The sequence below is a fragment of the Mus caroli genome, unplaced genomic scaffold (assembly GCF_978045245.1).
Source record: "Mus caroli unplaced genomic scaffold, Mus_caroli_1 scaffold_1, whole genome shotgun sequence".
NCBI lineage: Eukaryota > Metazoa > Chordata > Mammalia > Rodentia > Muridae > Mus > Mus caroli.
The window spans coordinates 99,050,934-99,070,234 of NW_028227256.1; the positions used below are offsets into that span (position 1 = coordinate 99,050,934).

The window sequence follows — 19,301 nt, forward strand, 5'->3', positions numbered from 1 at the left end:
GTCTTATTGACAGTGTCTTTTGCCTCACAGAAACTTTGCAATTTTATGTCTTCCCATTTGGGAATGGATACAGAAACGGTGGTACATTTACACAATGGAGTACTACTCAGCTATTACAAAGAATGAATTTATGAAATTCCTAGGCAAATGGATGGACCTGGAGGGTATCATCCTGATGTAGGTAAACCAATCACAAAAGAACTCACATGATATGTACTCACTGATAAGTGTATATTAGTCCAGAAACTTAGAATACCCAAGTTACAAGTTGCAAAACACATGAAACTCAAGAACGAAGACCAAAGTGTGGTCACTTTGTCCCTTTGAATTGGGAACAAAACACCCATGGAAGTAGTTACAGAGACAAAGTTTGGAGCTGAGATGAAAGGATGGACCATCTAGAGACAGCCGCACCCGGGGATCCATCCCATAATCAGCCTCCAAATGCAGCCACCATCACATACACCAGCAAGATTTTGCTGAAAGGACCCTGATATAGCTGTCTCTTGTGAGGTGATGCCAGTGCCTGGCCAACACAGAAGTGCATGCTCACAGTCAGCTATTGGATGGATCACAGGGCCCCCAATGGAGGAGCTAGAGAAAGTACCCAAGGAGCTAAAGGGGTCTGCAACCATATAGGTGGAACAACAATATGAACTAACCAGTAACCCCAGAACATGTGTCTTTAGCTGCATATGGAGCAGAAGATAGCCTAGTTGGCCATCTTTGGCAAGAGAGGTCCCTTGGTCTTGCAAACTTTGTATGCCTCAGTACAGGGGAACACCAGGGCCAAGAAGTGGGAGAGGTTTGGTAGGGGAGTTGGAGGGAGGGTATGGGGGACTTTTGGGATAGCATTTGAAATGTAAATGAAGAAAATACCTAATAAAATATTTTTAAAAAGACATAAAAGAAAAGAGGGTAAAAACATGAACATGGAGAAATAAAAATGAAAATTAACCTCAAAAAAATAAATTCTTGCAAACCAAATCCAAGAACACATCAAAACCTTCATTCACCATGATAAAGTAGGCTTCATCCCAGGTATGAAAAGTTGGTTCAATATATGAAAATCCATTAACGTAATCCTTTATTTAATCAAACTCAAAGAAAAGAATCACATGAACATCTCCTTAGATGCAGGCCGTACATAGTTATTATTTGATGACCTTCTTTTCTACTACATATTCAGATTTATTATGTATGTATGTACTTTGTTTCTACCTATAACTATTATTTGACAAAATATAATTCTCCTTCATTTTAAAAGTATTGGAGAGACCAGGATATAAGGCCTATACCTAAATATAATAAAAGCAATATATAGGAAACCAAAAGCTAATATCAAGTTAAATGGAGACATACTTAAAACAATCCCACTAAAATCGGGTACAAGACAAAGATTCCCATGCTCCCCATATCTATTCAATATAGTACTCAAACTGCTATCTAGACCAATAAGACAACAAAAAGAGAGAAAGGTGATACTAATGGCAAAGAAGAAATAAAGGTATCATTATTTGCAGATGATATGATAATATGCATACATACATGACCCCAAAACTTTTATCAGAGAACTTCTCTAGCTGATAAACAACTTCAGAAAAGTGGTCAGATATAAAATTAACTCAAATATGAGTTTTTTTAGAAAGGAAAGGATATAGAAGAACTTACAAAGAGAAGAGAATAAAAATTTAGGTATTATACTGTGGAAATGCAGAGGTCAACCTCATCTGGAGGAGGGAATTGAATAGGCAGGGAGGCAAACAAAGAAAAGGAAGATATTTTTCTTCAAATGTCAAGATGAGGAATTAGCCAGTTTGCTTGAAGAATTAACATATATCTGGGAAAATAAACAAATCTAAAAACACTTGTATACCAAGAGCTGAAAGAATCTCTTTTTTTACATTGCAAATGATTGTTTGCTTTTAAAATGTTAATTTGGCAGTGAGATGCTGCTGAATAGTGTGCTGTCATAAAGAGCTTTAGTGGAACAGTTAGGTGAAGAGTATTTCAGTGTAGGGTTGAGTTGAAGCAGGTACAGCCAGGGAGTTTTGGCTGAAGATTCAGCAAGTATGGGTTCACTGGAACCAATATTGTTTATATGAACATATATGTCTTCTATGATTTGCTAATCAAGAAACTTTCTATACTTGGTTCTTGCTCTCTACTTCCTAGTCTAAGAACCTAGAATAGATTGAAGAAACCAAGTTTGACAAAATCACTTATATTGCATTGACTTATTTATAAAGTGATGCACTAAGTGGTTAATAAAGATGTACAGAGAAGTATCTCATTTGAAGTGTTTATGCATAAGAAAGAGGTGACATATTTGTAAGGAATGATAAAGTTCCCCCCATTCCTTGGAGCACCAGAGATGTGAGATGGTAACAATGGAGGATGAGATGGGAGGAGTCCTGTGAATGCAGAGTCAGCCTACATATAAACAGATGGACTAATGTTGGATAAACAGAGGAACAGAAAGGAGAAAGGAGAGTGCTCTCACCTTCCTCTTGAAATGATTCCAAACAATGCATGAAGGAAGCCATCTAAGAAAGGATTTTAAGCTGTGATGACTGAACTCAGCCACAAACAGAATTAGAGTAACAAGAAATTTCACAAATTTGAATTCTTCTCTTCAAATGTCTGCAATATTTTAAACCCAGGTTCCTGCAGAAAATGACCCAAAGTATAAAAATAGGGCTGGAGAAGAATGAGCAAATCTGGGGACATTTCTCTGTGTATCTATAAGGAAATTTATGTAAAGATTGGTATCTTCAGTAGATAATTTCTGGATTTATGTTAAAAGAAGTAGCTACCAGGCCCTACATAGTTATTATTTGATGACCTTCTTTTCCACTACATATTTAGATTTATTATGTATGTATGTACTTTGTTTCTACCTATGACTATACTTAGTTTAACACAATACATATGTTGTAGTACTTGAATTAATCATACAACCAAGTATCTCATTAGCAATCAGCAATCTCTGTTATTTGGCAAGCATTGTGAATTATGTGGGTGACTATGAGGGATTTCTACAATTAGAATGGTGAAGCATCTAAAAGGAAGAGTTAGAAAATTTCTCAGACCTAATGTCTAGTGATTCAACTATCAATTGCAGAATGGGATTTAAGTCTATATACCACCCTAACATTATAATATTGCTGAGATTTTCATTTTGGAGGAGGCAAATTTTAGGTTCTTTTCTTTGAAACTAAATGCTTTGGTTGCCAATGTGTCAGTACATTGAAGACTGCTTGTGACCCTTTCATTGTGATCATTATAGTACAACATACTAGCTCATCATGAGGTCTGTGAGCAGGTATTTGCATATTTTGTTTGTTTAACCTAGTTGTTTTTACTCAATTGCTCTTGTGACAGTCCTTGTATCTGTATCTTCAGTGATAGCAGAGGAGTGAACAATTAGTCTACCATATAATTCTGATACTTCATGGGTACTTCTGTTGCAGGATAGCTGTAAATCCCTCTCTCTCTCTCTCTCTCTCTCTCTCTCTCTCTCTGTGTGTGTGTGTGTGTGTGTGATTCTGTGTATGTGTCTCTCTCTTGGGTGTGTAGGTGTGTCTCAGTGGATCATGAGTGGAGGCCTGGTAAGGTCCAGCTAAGGCTAGAAGCTTTGCCTGCCCCCAGCACCAGGCCCCAGTCATGTAGCTGCAGGCCCCTTTAGAGAAATTTGTGGCCACCAGTTATATAGAAGCAACACCCGCAAGCCCTTCCATATGTAGGAAATGCATGCCTAACATCACAGAACAAGACAATAGAGAGCAACTACTGTCAGAACCCAGCCCACCAAAAAGATGGTGAAGAATTACTCTGGGAAGAGAACTGTTTTACTGAAACTTTCACTCAACACAGCACAGCCAGTGCAGCATCTTGGAGGAAAAGCAGCTACAGCAGCAAAAGGACCATCAGCAGCAGCAACAGCTGCAGCAGCAACAGCTGCAGCAGCAGAGGCAGTGGAGGCAATTACCCCTTCCTGCTCACATCATTTCCCTTCCTTTTAACTCTGCCAACTAGTACTGCTAGAGATCTCAATGGATAGCCTCTGGTACACAGGCCCCCCATGAGTGTTTGTATGTGTGTGTTTTAATTGCACTGGTACATAGAGCATGTCAGTGTCTACAGTACTGACTTCTCCTGCTTACACAGTGTGTGCCTGATAATAATTTTCTCATTTTTCTTTGGAATTCAGTGATACAAGCTTTACATACTCACCCCACTCTCACCACCCTCCACACATACACACATAGGGAAAGTCGAAGTGGTTTACCAGTGATGACATTTCACTTCTCTATAAAAAATAAATTAAAAAAATAATATAAATAATCTGGCCTGTGGAGATAGCTCAGTCAGGAAATTGTCTTTCTCATATGTACAAGGACCCAAGTTTCTGCTTCCCACCTGGACTTAATGGTGCCACCTGTAATTCTAACATTGGGCATAGGGATAGAAAATATGAGAATGCCAGGGCATGCTGGCCATCCTGTCTAGCTAAGAAGCAAGCCATCTTAGAATGATAGATCCTGTCTCAAAACATAAAATGGAAGACACTTAGTGTCAACTTCTATACAAACTTAAACACAAGCAACACAAACTTATTTTTATACATGCATTCACATAGTTCTGCATACATAAGCATATAACAAAAAAGAAAATGCCTTAAAAATAACAATAAAATTGTTGAGAAGAATAATTCAGATGTAGAAACCAATGATCTAAAATGATTGTGAAATGTCAATGTCCCCTATTGTTTGATAACAAATATAAAATTAAAGGGTCCTCATTCTTAGTGTTTCCATGACTCTTACCAACAGTACAGAGCATTCTAAGACAAATACCAAACTTGGATTTCTAGAGAAAGTGTTCAGTTGGTTCTTGATTACCTAACAAGCCATCCATAGCTAACTTTGGAGAGTTATCCATATTTTTATGTCATATATATATATATATATATATATATATATATATATATATATGATGATACACAATTTTAATCAGTGGTATAGGTCACTGTTCACTGATGGTGTGACTCATGCATGGTAGGTTCCTCCTTTTCTAGTGGGTGGTCCCATAACCAAGCAAATATGTGCAACACCCGTGGGTTAATTTTTGTAAAAAGAAAAAGAAATTAGTAGGTAGTATATGGTAAGGGAGGGAGGTGGAGTAGAAATGATCAAAATACATTGTTAGTTGGATAACTTAAATCAAGATTCTACCACATATTTATATCTTATTACCCCTTCAATGAAAGTACTTTGTTCAGCATCAGAATGAAATTTACCAAGTATATTATACAAATTTAGACAAACTGGATTTTTTAACCACCTGGAGATAGATACCAATTAGGATATTTATCTGTGCAGGTGGCTTTTTTTCATTTTAAGTTTGTATATTTTTAATACAAATGAGTAGATAGAACAAAATAATCGAACTGTATACAACATTTGAAGCTATGCCAAAGTAGTGATTATAGTGATTATAACATTGGGTCAAAAAGGATTACTCTGAGAAACTTTGATGTAATTTCATTCCTGTATCTAAAGGCACAGTTTAACATAATACAGAAAATATACTACTAATGTTTGGTACCATAAAATCCGAACTCACATCTTAATTCTTCGTCAGGTTGAAGAATTTACTAATGGTTTGCTTGCTTTCATTGCTTTATCTGCAAAATAAGAGGAGAAATGTTTCTAGTATTATTGGAATGATTGAATGAAATAAGGTATGTGGGCTTTTTTGAATCATAATCACACAGAAATCCAATTTTTGACTCTTTGGTTGGAAAATTGAAAGAAACAGTCACCCATATTTGTAAAACAAATGATATTAGATGTCTGCCAAGAACTGTACTCTCCCATAAATATTAGCAGTTTCTCTCTTTGACTTCTACACATTCTCCAATATCTACTTTAAATCTCTTTCTGACTTGCATTAGAGCTAATGATCAGTTTTTATTTTTCTTGTGTAACATATTTTGAAGTGTTGGTGATAGCACTCTTACTGTTTTGAATTTTATTTACAACCAACTGCCTTGACCTTTATAGATGTTTAGAGAGATTATGAGTTTTTATTAATGTGAAACCACCATACAATACACAAACTAAGATTGTAATGAAGTCATTCAGTGACCTACTTTTTTGCATCCACTGTTTACCAAAGTGGCATTCAGCAGCTTGTGACTGAATTGCTGGGAAAGTTTTGTTTATGCTGCTCACTAGGAATTGTGAAGTAACGCATTGTTTTTCCCCACAGCTTTCTTCGGTGATTCTCTCATTCACTTCATGACAAAAAATAATGGTCTGTAAATAGTGATGCTATTGATGAAAATAAACCTTTCCTCCTTCAAGTTAGATTATGTAGATACTTTGTGGCAAAAATATAAAGTGACAAACTTAGTCCAAGCAATGTTTTGATGTTGCTTTATCTTAGTTTTTGTTTTTCTGTATTGTCTGCCATTTGTGAAAAATCCAGTGCTGTTTTCTCTTCTTGATATTTGTATATGTGTCCTTTGTGAAAAAAAATTATTTTATACTTATGAGTGTTTTGTCTGTCTGTCTGTCTGTCTGTGCATCCTGTGTGTGCTTCAGAATCCAAGTACCAGTTTCTCACAAAATATTCTTTGTGACATGACTCAATGTTTAGATGCCTTGCAACTCTGTTGATCTAACTAAGAACCTTGGGATCCACAAAAGTTGTAGAACACAAAAGATTTCTACAGGCTGTCCTCTGACTTTCAGAGGAAAGGTACACACACCCATTTACCCACACTCACCTACACATGCACACATGCATGCTCCTGCATAAACACACACATACACATACACACAAACATATACACACATACAAACACACACACACAATTACTTGCTCATTTTATAGGAACATGTATAACTGAATGATTTAAAGTGTTTGAGATCCAGGGACAACAACCTTATTTAACTTAATGGTGGAGTCTGACTTGTTCATCATTATAACTGAGAAACCTTATAAAAGAGGCCACTGTGATATGAAGTAGATTATTCATTTGATTTTAATCTTCCTCAAGTTAATGATTTTACCTGTATCTGTATCTTGGTAACTTATCTGCGATTATAACACTGATTTTCCTGATTTTGACTTCATTGCGAATTTTTCTTTTTTTTTTTTTTTATTATCCTGGTTATGTGAATTCATCTCTTTGTGTATTGAAGAAGACCATGTTGGCATTGACAAGTACCCAATATCTGGTACTCTTTTGAGGCAGTGGTTGTAACATTTCAGTTTTCTTTTTAATTCCACTGACTACTGGTACAATAGCATTCAAATATGTCAAGTAACAGAAAACATATGTGACACTGACCAAATTAAAGTGACTTTATAAAACTTCCAATGAAGGGAGGTAGTTTTGTAAACTGAATATTTCCATGTATGTGATTAAAACTATATTAAATAATTCTATTATGTATTATTTAAAGTATAATGTTTTTATTTCTTCACATGAAAATGAATTATGGCTTTAATTTTTTTAAAAATAATTTAACTAATTGATTTATGACATTATTTAATAGGTTATCAATTTGAGTTTATGTCCCTGACTCTCAATGATGTCATTCATGAGTCTTCTAATAAATATGTTCTTTTAATAAAGGTATGTTTTACACATAAACATTTATGTGTATATAAGTATGCACATATGGAGAATTAAAAGTTATAAAGGAGAATTAAAAGTTATAAAGGAGAAAAGAGAAAATGACATCCAGAAAGTATGGAAAACAGTGGCAGGGAGGTGAAGAGTAAATTTCCATGTATATATGCTCTGTCTCACACATATGCACACATACACATACATACCACACACAAACACGCACCACACACACACAAGCACACACACCACTATGAGTTCCTCTGTAGCCTTTTCATTTTTACTCCTGACTTATGAAACATCTTATCTTTCAGATGGAGCCCCCTTCACCTGGTGGATTGGGAGGTCCAATGAAAGGCACCCCTTTTGGGGAGGTTCTGTTCCTGGAGTCCAGCAGTGCAAATGTGACCTCGAAGAGAGCTGCCTGGACATTCAACGTTTTTGCAATTGTGATGCCGACACAGATGAATGGTAAGGAAAATTTCAACTTTCCTACATTGGTAGGAAATATTAACTGATGCTCAGAATTGCTCCAAAAGAAAAATGCAGAAAACAACTTCTATGGGGATTAGGGTGACATACATAAAGGGAGGGCAAGGAGCTGAAGGGGTCTACAACCCTATAGGTGGAACAACAATATGAACTAACCAGTAGCCTAGAGCTTGTGTCTCTAGGTGCATATGTAGCAGAAGAGAGGTCCCGTGGTCTTGCGAACTTTATATGTCCCAGTACAGGGGAACACCAGGGCCAAGAATTGGGAGTGGGTTGGTAGGGAAGATGGGAGAGAGGAGGGTATAGGGGATCTTTGGGATAGCATTTGAAATTTAATGAAGTAAAAAACTAATAAAAAACTAGAAAAAAGGGAGGGGTACTTTGGAGCCTGAGAGATGGCTCATCAATAAGAATAATGGTTGCTCTTCCAAAGGAGCTATATTTGCTTCTCAGCACTCATATGTTACCTGACAACATAATTCCAAAAGATCCAATGCCTTCTTAAAGCCTCTATGGACACTGCTTTCACAAGATTCACATATATAAGACCAATACACTCATAGACAAAAATGCAACAAATCTATTCTTTTATGTTGACGAGTAATACTGATATTTGTGATAGCACCTCCTTGTATTCTGAACCTTTAATTTTAAGCAAGAAGTGAAATATTAGATACGCTTTGCTTGGTCATTTAGTCAGTATTTTTCTTCTTTTCTCACCACACCCCTCCCGTCTCTGTGTGTGTGTGTGTGTGTGTGTGTGTGTCTTTGTGTGTGTTTGTGTGTGTGAATGTGTGTATGCTCCTGTATTTGTGAATGTTCATGAATATGCTTATGCTTGTATGTAGAAGCTAGAAGAAAACTTTCACTGTCATTATTCAGATTCCACCTTTGCTGATATTATTTAACACAGGAACACCTGGTGTCCCATAACTCATCAAGTAGGCATGGCTGGTTGGTTGGATTAGCCTGTCTCTGCAAGCTGATAGAATTACAATCCTTTATAACCACATCTGGACATTTAGTGTGAGTTCTGGGATTGTATTCAGGTTCTCCCAGTTTAAGACAATTGATTTACCAACAACATATCTTCCCTGAATTTGAATTAGGTTTTCAAATGACATTTTGGAAAAGAGAGGCAAGAGTAATTATATGGATGATTTCTTTTTCTCTCAATGGTGGTAGTGAGTTTACCACCATTTAGTGACCTCTAACCCCAAATTAAAAAAAAATATATATATATATTCTATTACATATAGGCAGAGGTTTTAACTTACTAATCATATAATTTTAACTTACTGATCATATAAATTTCACAACATTTCATTAGAATATGTACCTTAAAGTTGAGTGATGTTAACTACAGAATAGTTAAATTATTGTTTTTAATGTTATACACATTTGTCAAATGGCAAGCATCAAATTCAAACTCAAGTTCATTGGACATAAATTCTCTAGTGCTCTGCTCCACCAGCCCTGTTCTGTGAGGTTATGGTTAAGTTCTCATGTTAATTAGGTCTATATTATCACCAATCTTCAAATACTCCTTTGAGTTTTCACTCTATCAATTATGAAAGTGTACACAGAATATGTCTACTCACCTTTACGTACTGGAATTCATTTCAGATAGCCTTCAGTTTTAGCTTCTGCAAAAAGCTAAAAGCATCTCTCTTTCTCTTCAACAAATCATTTTAAATTATAGCTGAGAACCCTTGTGAAGCTTCTCTCAGGCAAATTACAATTTCTTTTGGGTACAATTGTTCAATTTGTACTGCCATGGATCACTTCAAAGAAACTTATGTTCTACTCAAAACATTATTTCAGTTCAGTAAGCTAGGGTGGGGTCGATGTTTCAGCCAGTAAAAGGTATGCCACTCAAGCATGAAGACCAGTACTAAATGGCCATCATCCAGATAGTTATTATATTTAAACCTCTGGGCAGGGTGACACAATCTTCATTTCTCAGGACTGGTAAAGTGGAGGGAGGTGGGTTCTTTCGGAACCTACATTGGGGCCCCACATTGGAGAAGTTTCAGGTGATATATTATCTAATACAGTAATTCTCAAACTGCAGATGGAGACTTCTTTGGGGGTCAAATTGCCCTTTCACATGTGTCACTTGAGAACATCTGAAAATACAAATATTTACAATTTAATAAAGTGGTAAAATTACAGTTACAAAGTATAAATGATAATAATTTCATGCTTGGGAGTCACCACAACTTGGGGGCCTCTATTGAAGTATCATAGCATTAGGAGGGTTAAAAGCCACTGCTGTAAAAAGAAACTCAAGCAAACAGCTGATCAACCAAACAAAAGAGGTATGCATCCAGTGTAGTCTTTTGGGCTCTACTCCAGATGTACATGTGCATTTCTCCAATTGTTCTTGTGTATGTGTGCAAATGCACATGCACGTGAACATGAGTTACAGAGTGAGACAGCCCGGGCTACACAGAGAAATCCTTTCACAGAGATAAACAAAGAATTCTCAACTGAGGAATAACAAATGGCTGATAAACACCTGAGAAAGTGTACAACATCCTTATTCAGGGAAATGCAAATCAAAACAACTCTGAGATTCCACTTCACACCAATCAGAATGGCTAAGAACAAAAATCCATGTGACAGCAGATGCTGGCAAGGATATGGAGAAAGAGGAACATTCCTCCATTGTTGGTAGGATTGCAAGCTTGAAAACCCACTCTGGAAATCAGTCTGGATGTTCCTCAGAAAATTGGACTTAGTATTACCAGAGGAACCAACAATACCTCTCCTGGGAATATATCCCGAAGATGTTCCAAACCATAAGAAGGATACATGCTCCACTATGTTCATAGAAGCCTTATGTATAATAGCCAGAAGCTGCAAAGAACCCAGATGCCCCTCAACAGAGGAATGGATACAGAAAATGCGGTACATTTACACAATGGAGTACTAAACAGCTATTAAAAAGAATAAATTTATGAAATTCCTAGGGAAATGGATGGACCTGGAGGGCATCATCCTGAGTGAGGTAAACCAATCACAAAAGAATTCACACAATATGTACTCACTAATAAGTGAATATTAGCCCAGAAACTTAGGATACCCAAGATATAAGATACAATTTGCTAAACGCATGAAACTCAAGAAGAACGAAGACCAAAGTGTGGACACTTTGCCCTTTATTAGAATTGGGAACAAAACACCCATGGAAGGAGTTACAGAGACAAAGTTTGGAGCTGAGACGAAAGGATGGACCATCTAGAGACTGCCATATCTGGGGATCCATCCCATAATCAGCTTCTAAACGCTGACACCATTGCATACACTAGCAAGATTTTGCTGAAAGTATCCAGACATAGCTGCTTGTTGTGAGACTATGCAGGGGCCTAGCAAACACAGAAGTGGATGCTCACAGTCAGCTATTGGATGGATCACAGGACCCCCAAAGGAGGAGCTAGAGAAAGTACCCAAGGAGCTAAAGGGATCTGCAACCCTATAGGTGGAACAACAATATGAACTAACCACTACCCCCCAGAGCTTGTGTCTCTAGCTGCATATGTACCAAAAGATGGCCTAGTCAGCCATCAGTGGAAAGATAGGCCCATTGTTTGTGCAAACTTTATATGCCTCAGTACAGGGGAACACCAGGGCCAAGAAGTGGGAGTGGGTGGGTGGGGAAGTGGGTGGGAGTGCATGTGGGGGACTTTTGGAATAGCATTGGAAATGTAAATAAAATAATTACCTAATAAAAAACTTCTAAAAAAAAAGAAAAGAAAAGAAAAGAAAAAGAAAAAGAAAAAGAAAAAGAAAAAGAAAAAGAAAAAGAAAAAGAAAAAGAAATCCAGAAGTTCCACTTTTTTATTTCATGGAATACAGGTTGATCCCTGGAGTTAACTATTCCATGTTTCACTGGTGACTTGAGAACTAGTTGCATCCTGTGATTAATATTTTGGAAGACACACCATTACAAAATGATGTCATTGAGTTTCACATTCCTAGGGAGGTGGGGACAAATATTCATTCATCCATCCTAGATGGAGTGCAAATGACAGATCAACGAAAGAGTTTCACCTAAGTCTCAGTAATTGAACCAATGTCTTTATTGTGAAAGCTTAGTTATTGAAACAGCAGTGGAACTTAGTCTGCACAGGTGAGAGGGTGCACCACAGAAGCAGACAGCTTCTGGGACAGGTGGGAGCCACAGAACCACTGAGGCAGCACCCTTTTCGGGCTTCAGACATCCGGACATCCTCCCAGCCAGAGGACAGGTGTCCCCCTGGCTCGGAAACCCTCTGCCTAAGGAGCAGCGGGCAACATCTTGGTTCCGGGACTCCACCGAACTTAGGAACTTAGTCTGCACAGGTGAGAGGGTGCACCACAGAAGCTGAGAGCTTCTGTGACCTGCCAAAGCAACACAGCTTCTGGGAAAGGTCCTGTTTTGGGCCTTCTTCTTCGGCCAGGAGGAGGCAAGATATCTGTGCACCTTCCCTGTAAGAGGAGAGCTTGCCAGCAGAGAGTGCTCTGACCACTGAAACTCAGAGGAGAGAGCCTGTCTGCTAGGTCTACTGATAGATGGTAACAGAATTACCAGAAGAACAATCTCTAAACAGAGACAACTATAACAACTAACTCCAGAGATTAACAGATGGCAAAAGGTAAATGTAAGAATCTTACTAACAGGAACCAACACCACTCCCCAGAACCCAGCACTCCCACTTCGCCCAGTCCAGGGCACCCCAACACACCCGAAAAGCAAGACCTGGATTTAAAAGCATATCTCATGATGATGGTAGAAGACATCAAGAAGGACTTTAATAACTCACTTAAAGAAATACAGTAGAACACTGCTAAAGAGTTACAAGTCCTTAAAGTAAAACAGGAAAACACAATGAAACAGGTAGAAGTTCTTACAGAAAAACAGGTAAACCCATCCAAACAGGTGATGGAAATGAACAAACCCGTACTAGACCTAAAAAGGGAAGTAGACACAATAAAGAAAACTCAAAGTGAGGCAACGCTGGAGATAGAAACCCTAGGAAAGAAATCTGGAACCATAGATGCCAACATCAGCAACAAAATACAAGAGATGGAAGAGAGAATCTCAGGTGTAGAAGATTCCATAGAGAACATCAGCACAACAATCAAAGAAAATGGAAAATGAAAAACGATCCTAACTCAAAACATCCAGGAAATCCAGGACACAATGAGAAGACCAAACCTACAGATAATAGGAGTGGATGAGAATGAAGATTTTCAACTCAAAGGACCAGCAAATATCTTCAACAAAATTATAGAAGAAAATTTCCCAAATCTAAAGAAAGAGATGCCCATGAACATACAAGAAGCCTACAGAACTCCAAATAGACTGGACCAGAAAAGAAATTCCTCCAGACATATAATAATCAGGACAAAAATGCACTAAATAAAGATAGAATACTAAAAGCAGTAAGGGAAAAAGGTCAAGTAACATATAAACGCAAGCTTATCAGAATTACACCAGAGTTTTCACCAGAGACTATGAAAGCCAGAAGAGCCTGGACAGATGTTATACATACACTAAGAGAACACAAATTCCAGCCAAGGCTACTAAACCCAGCCAAACTCTCAATTACCATAGATGGAGAAAACAAAGTATTCCACGAATAAACCAAATTCACACATTACCTTTCCACGAATCCAGCCCTTCAAAGATAATAACAGAAAAAAAACAAAAACAAAAACAAAACAAGGACGGGAACCTCGCCCTAGAAAAAACAAGAAGGTAATCCCTCAATAAACCTAAAAGAAGATAGCCACAAGAACAGAAAATTAACAGGAACCAACAATTACTTTTCCTTAATGTCTCTCAATATCAATGGTCTCAACTCCCCAATAAAAAGACATAGACTAACAAACTGGCTACACAAACAGGACCCAACATTTTGCTGCTTACAGGAAACTCATCTCAGAGAAAAAGATAGATACTACCTCAGAATGAAAGGCTGGAAAACAATTTTCCAAGCAAATGGTATGAAGAAACAAGCCGGAGAATCCATTCTAATATCTGATAAGATTGACTTCCAACCAAAAGTCATCAAAAAAGACAACGAGGGGCAAATCATTCTCATCAAAGGTAAAATCCTCCAAGAGGAACTATCAATTCTGAATATCTATGCTCCAAATACAAGGGCAGACACATTCATTAAAGAACCTTTAGTAAATCTCAAAGCACACATTGCACCTCACACAATAATAGTGGGAGACTTCAACACACCACTTTCACCAATGGACAGATCATGGAATCAGAAACTAAACAGGGACACATTGAAACTAACAGAAGTTATGAAACAAATGGATCTGACAGATATCTACTGAACATTTTATCCTAAAACAAAAGGATATACTTTCTTCTCAGCACCTCATGGTATCTTCTCCACAATTGACCACATAATAGGTCACAAAGCAGGCCTCAACGGATACAAAAATATTGAAATTGTCCCATGCATCCTATCAGATCATCATGGACTAAGGCTGATCTTCAATAACAAAATAAGTAATAGAAATCCAACATTCACGTGGAAACTGAACAACACACTTCTCAATGATACCTTGGTCAAGGAAGGAATAAAGAAAGAAATTAAGGACTTCTTAGAGTTCAATGAAAATGAAGCAAAAACATACCCATAAATATAAAATTAACTCAAACAAGTCAATAGCCTTTCTCTACACAAAGGACAGACGGGCTGAGAAAGAAATTAGGGAAACAACACCCTTCTCAATAGCCAGAAATAATATAAAATACCTAGGTGTGACTCTAACTAAGGAAGTGAAATAACTGTATGACAAGAACTTCATGTCTCTGAAGAAAGAAATTAAAGAAGATCTCAGAAGATGGAAAGATCTCCCATGCTCATGGATTGGCAGGATCAATATAGTAAAAATGACGATCTTGCCAAAAGCAATCTACAGATTCAATGCAAGCCCCATCAAAATTCCAACTCAATTCTTCAACGAATTAGAAAGGGCAATCAGCAGATTCATCTGGAATAACAAAAAAACTAGGATAGCAAATATTCTTCTCAAGGATAAAAGAACCTCTGGTGGAATCACCATGCCCAACATAAAGATGTACTACAGAGCAATAGTGACAAAAACTGCATGGTACTGGTATAGTGATGGACAAGTAGACCAATGGAACAGAATTGAAGACCCAGAAATGAACCCACACACCTATGGTCACTTGATCTTTGACAAGGGAGCTAAAACCATCCAGTGGAAAAAAGATAGCATTTTCAACAAATGGTGCTGACACAACTGGCTGTTATCATGTAGAAGATTGCGAATTGATCCATTACTATCTCCTTGTACTAAGGTCAAATCTAAGTGGATTAAGGAACTCCACATAAAACCAGAGACACTGAAACTTATAGAGAAGGAAGTAGGGAAAAGCCTCGAAGATATGGGTACAGGGGAAAAATTCCTGAATAGAACAGCAATGGCTTGTGCTGTAAGATCAAGAATTGATAAATGGGACCTCATAAAATTGCAAAGCTTCTGCAAGGCAAAAGACACCATCAATAAGACAAAAAGACCACCAACAGATTGGGAAAGGATCTCTACCTATCCCAAATCGGATAGGGGACTAATATCAAATATATATAAAGAACTCAAGAAGGTGGACTCAATAAAATCAAATAACCCCATTAAAAAATGGGGCTCAGAACTGAACAAATAATTCTCACCCGAGGAATACCAAATGGCAGAGAAGCACCTGAAAATATGTTCAACATCCTTAATCATCAGGGAAATGCAAATCAAAACAACCCTGAGAGTCCACCTCAAACCAGTCAGATTGACTAAGATCAAAAATTCAGGTGACAGCAGATGCTGGCGATGATACAAAGAAAGAGGAACACTCCTCCTTTGTTGATGGGATTGCTAGCTTGTACAACCACTGTGGAAATCAGTCTGGTGGTTCCTCAGATAATTGGACATAGTACTACTGGAGGATTCAACAATACCTCTCCTGGGTGTATATCCAGATGTCCCAAACGGTAAGAAGGACACATGCTCCACTATGTTCATAGCAGCCTTATGTTTAATAGCCAGAAGCTGGAAAGAACCCAGATGCCTCTCAACAGAAGAATGGATACAGAAAATGTGGTACATTTACACAATGGAGTACTACACAGCTATTAAAAAGAATGAATTTATGAAATTCCTAGGGAAATGGATGGACCTGGAGGGCATCATCCTGAGTGAGGTAACCCAATTACAAAGGAACTCTCACAATATGTACTCACAGATAAGTGGATATTAGCCCAGAAACTTAGGATACCCAAGATATAAGATACAATTTGCTAAACATATTAAACTCAAGAGAAGGAAGACCAAAGTGTTGACACTTTGCCCCTTGTTTGAATAGGGAACAAAACACCCATGGAAGGAGTTACAGAGACAAAATTTGGAAGTGTGAGGAAAGGATGGACCATCTAGTGATTGCCATATCCAGAGATCCATCCCATGATCAGCTTCCAAATGCTGACACCATTGCATACAATAGCAAGATTTTGCTGAAAGTACCCAGGTATAGTTGTCTCTTGTGAGACTATGCCAGAGCCTAGCAAACACAGAAGTGGATGCTCACAATCAGCTATGGAATGGATTACAGGGCCCCCAATGGAGGAGCTAGAGAAAGCACCCAAGGAACTAAAGGGAACTGCAACCCTATATGTGGAACAACAATATGAACTAACCAGTACCCCGGAGCTCCTGTCTCTAGATGCATATGTATCAAAAGATGTCCTAAAAGGCCATCACTTGAAAGAGAGGCCCATTGGACTTGCAACCTTTATATGCCCCAATACAGGGGAATGCCAGGGCCAAAAAGGGGGAGTGGGTGGGTAGGGGATTGGGAGGGGGGATATCGGGGACTTTTGGTATAGCATTGGAAATGTAAATGAGCTAAATACCTAATAAAAAAAAAAAAAAAGAAAGAAACAGCAGTGGCACTCAAACAATTGTATTGCCTCAAAGTTCTACCCCATCTTATACAAAGTCCATCCTGGAAGCTACCTTTCATGAGTCCTTCCATGTATTACATGCTTTGGTATCTTCCTAGATAACATGCAAATGGGGTGAGGAAAGGAAGAGTAATGACTAGAATCCCTGGAGAGTTTACTGTGATCTTCCCTCCCCCTTCTACTAGAGACAGGCTACAGCTCCATAACAACTATTAAAGGCCTTGATTACCTCTGTATTCTGTTAAATTAGTTGTCATAGCTATAGCATTAAGATAAACTCTACCCCAAAAAACCATTATATTATTCCCAGAAAAATCCAACCTATATCATAATGCACGTCTTACCACATGTAGTATTGTTAATTTTCAGTGTGTTGACAAAAAACCACTCTATGCTATTTACCCTAGGAAATTAAAATTAGCGATAAGGAAAGTCATATATTCTTTGTCTTGGAGAAATCCATAGGGTGGTGGGGGAAATGTTCTGTAGTCATGAGTGGATCAATATGGTACATTTGATTGCAGGGATAAAATTTTTGATGCCAGAAACTGGGCTGAAATTTATAGGAAGCTGGATTTCAAATAAAAGAAGTAGCTAAGATTTGAACAACTATACTAGTGTTATATGAAAAGGAGGGAACATTTGTATAATCAGACTGAAAAATATGAATGCATACAAAAATCCCTGCTTAAGCACATTGTTGTGATTGTAACAGGAGATGAAGGAATAAAATGAGGTAGTATTCAATAATTGAATTGTGACACACACACAAGTGTGTGTGTGTGTGTGTGTGTGTGTGTGTGTGTGTGTGTGTAGAGGTATGCCCACATGTGAAGACCAAGAAATCAGCTTCAACTGACATTCCTTAGGATCTTTCCACTTTTATTTTGAGATTTTTTTTCTCGTACTAGAACCAGGAGGTTGTCAAGTAGACTAGACTAGTTCGCCTGAAATTTCAAAAGATCTGTCTATTTCCATCTTCCTCTCTCTAGGTATAAACTTATAGCTTTACATCTGGTTTTATATGCATGACTCATTTTACTCATGCTTATACTAAAAGCCCTTCTTTTATGGGCTATTTACTTACCCTCAGATCACAGAACTTCTTATTGAAATTCTTATGAGCTAATTTTATTGGTTCAAGACATTGTTCTAATTTAGCCACAAGATCCAGTAGAATTTGAAATGCACTTGTCACATCTACCTAACTCTACTGTCTATTGAAGAAAGAGCAAAACAAAAAAAGAATCCGGAAGCATTGTATCAGCTTTACTCTTCCCTGCATTCATGGCTAAAAGAGATCTAACCTAGTTTTAAACATATTTTTATATTTTTTCCAGACTCTTAAATTATTACTATTTCCCTCAGTGTTCTGGATGAATGTTAGAATCCCTAAAAGCTTTGCAATGTAACAATCCTTAATTTATGCTATTGGGTAAAGTTAATAGAAGAACAAAATTGTGTTAATGGAGCATCTTAATCCATTATACATGTTGGACAACATTGTCAGTTAAACATTCTGGGATCATTTAGCAATATATGATATCCATATCCCAGAAAACCTACCCTTGATTTTGGTTGACTTGTTATTCTAGCTCAGTTAAAGAATCCTTTCAACTTCACCAATGGGATTGCTAATGTGGGAATTATGCATCAGGTTGTGCCATGAAGATTCCAGAGAGAAGTCTCACAGAATTTCTAAAATCACACAGAGAAGCATCCATTTTTCTTCATCATAAGCAAGTCTTCTTGGAGGGATTTATAGTCTTAGTCACCCGTTACTTGTTCTTTTTTATTCTATTAAAACAGAGTCTGGTTATGAGTACTTACTGTTATATGTTCCAATGAGATCAAATGAACTACGAAAGTGTGTGAGTATCATATGGTTGGTAAAAGAGTGGGAGAGAGTTAGAAAAGATGGAGGTGTAGTGGGGTTAAAAATGTCACTGAATTGTTATTTCTAGAAGAATTCTTTCCTTAAAATTAAAGGAAGCCTCAACTAGACAAATCAATCAGGGGCATACTTGGCCACATATCTATTGGTTTAAGGTCTACTGCCCATACTAAAATGCATAGCTGTTCTGATCTTTCAAATAAAATGGCATGTAATATACATAGAATATATGTGGCCATCCTGTTAATCATGAGACTGTCATACTGTTTTAGCATATATTTGA

At 37.5% G+C, this 19,301-nt stretch overlaps 1 pseudogene; it reads left to right on the plus strand.

The window, feature by feature from the left end:
- Window positions 1-6,967: 6,967 nt before the first annotated feature.
- LOC147006094 (contactin-associated protein like 5-2-like) overlaps window positions 6,968-19,301 on the plus strand; it is a 195,864-nt pseudogene continuing 183,530 nt past the window's right edge.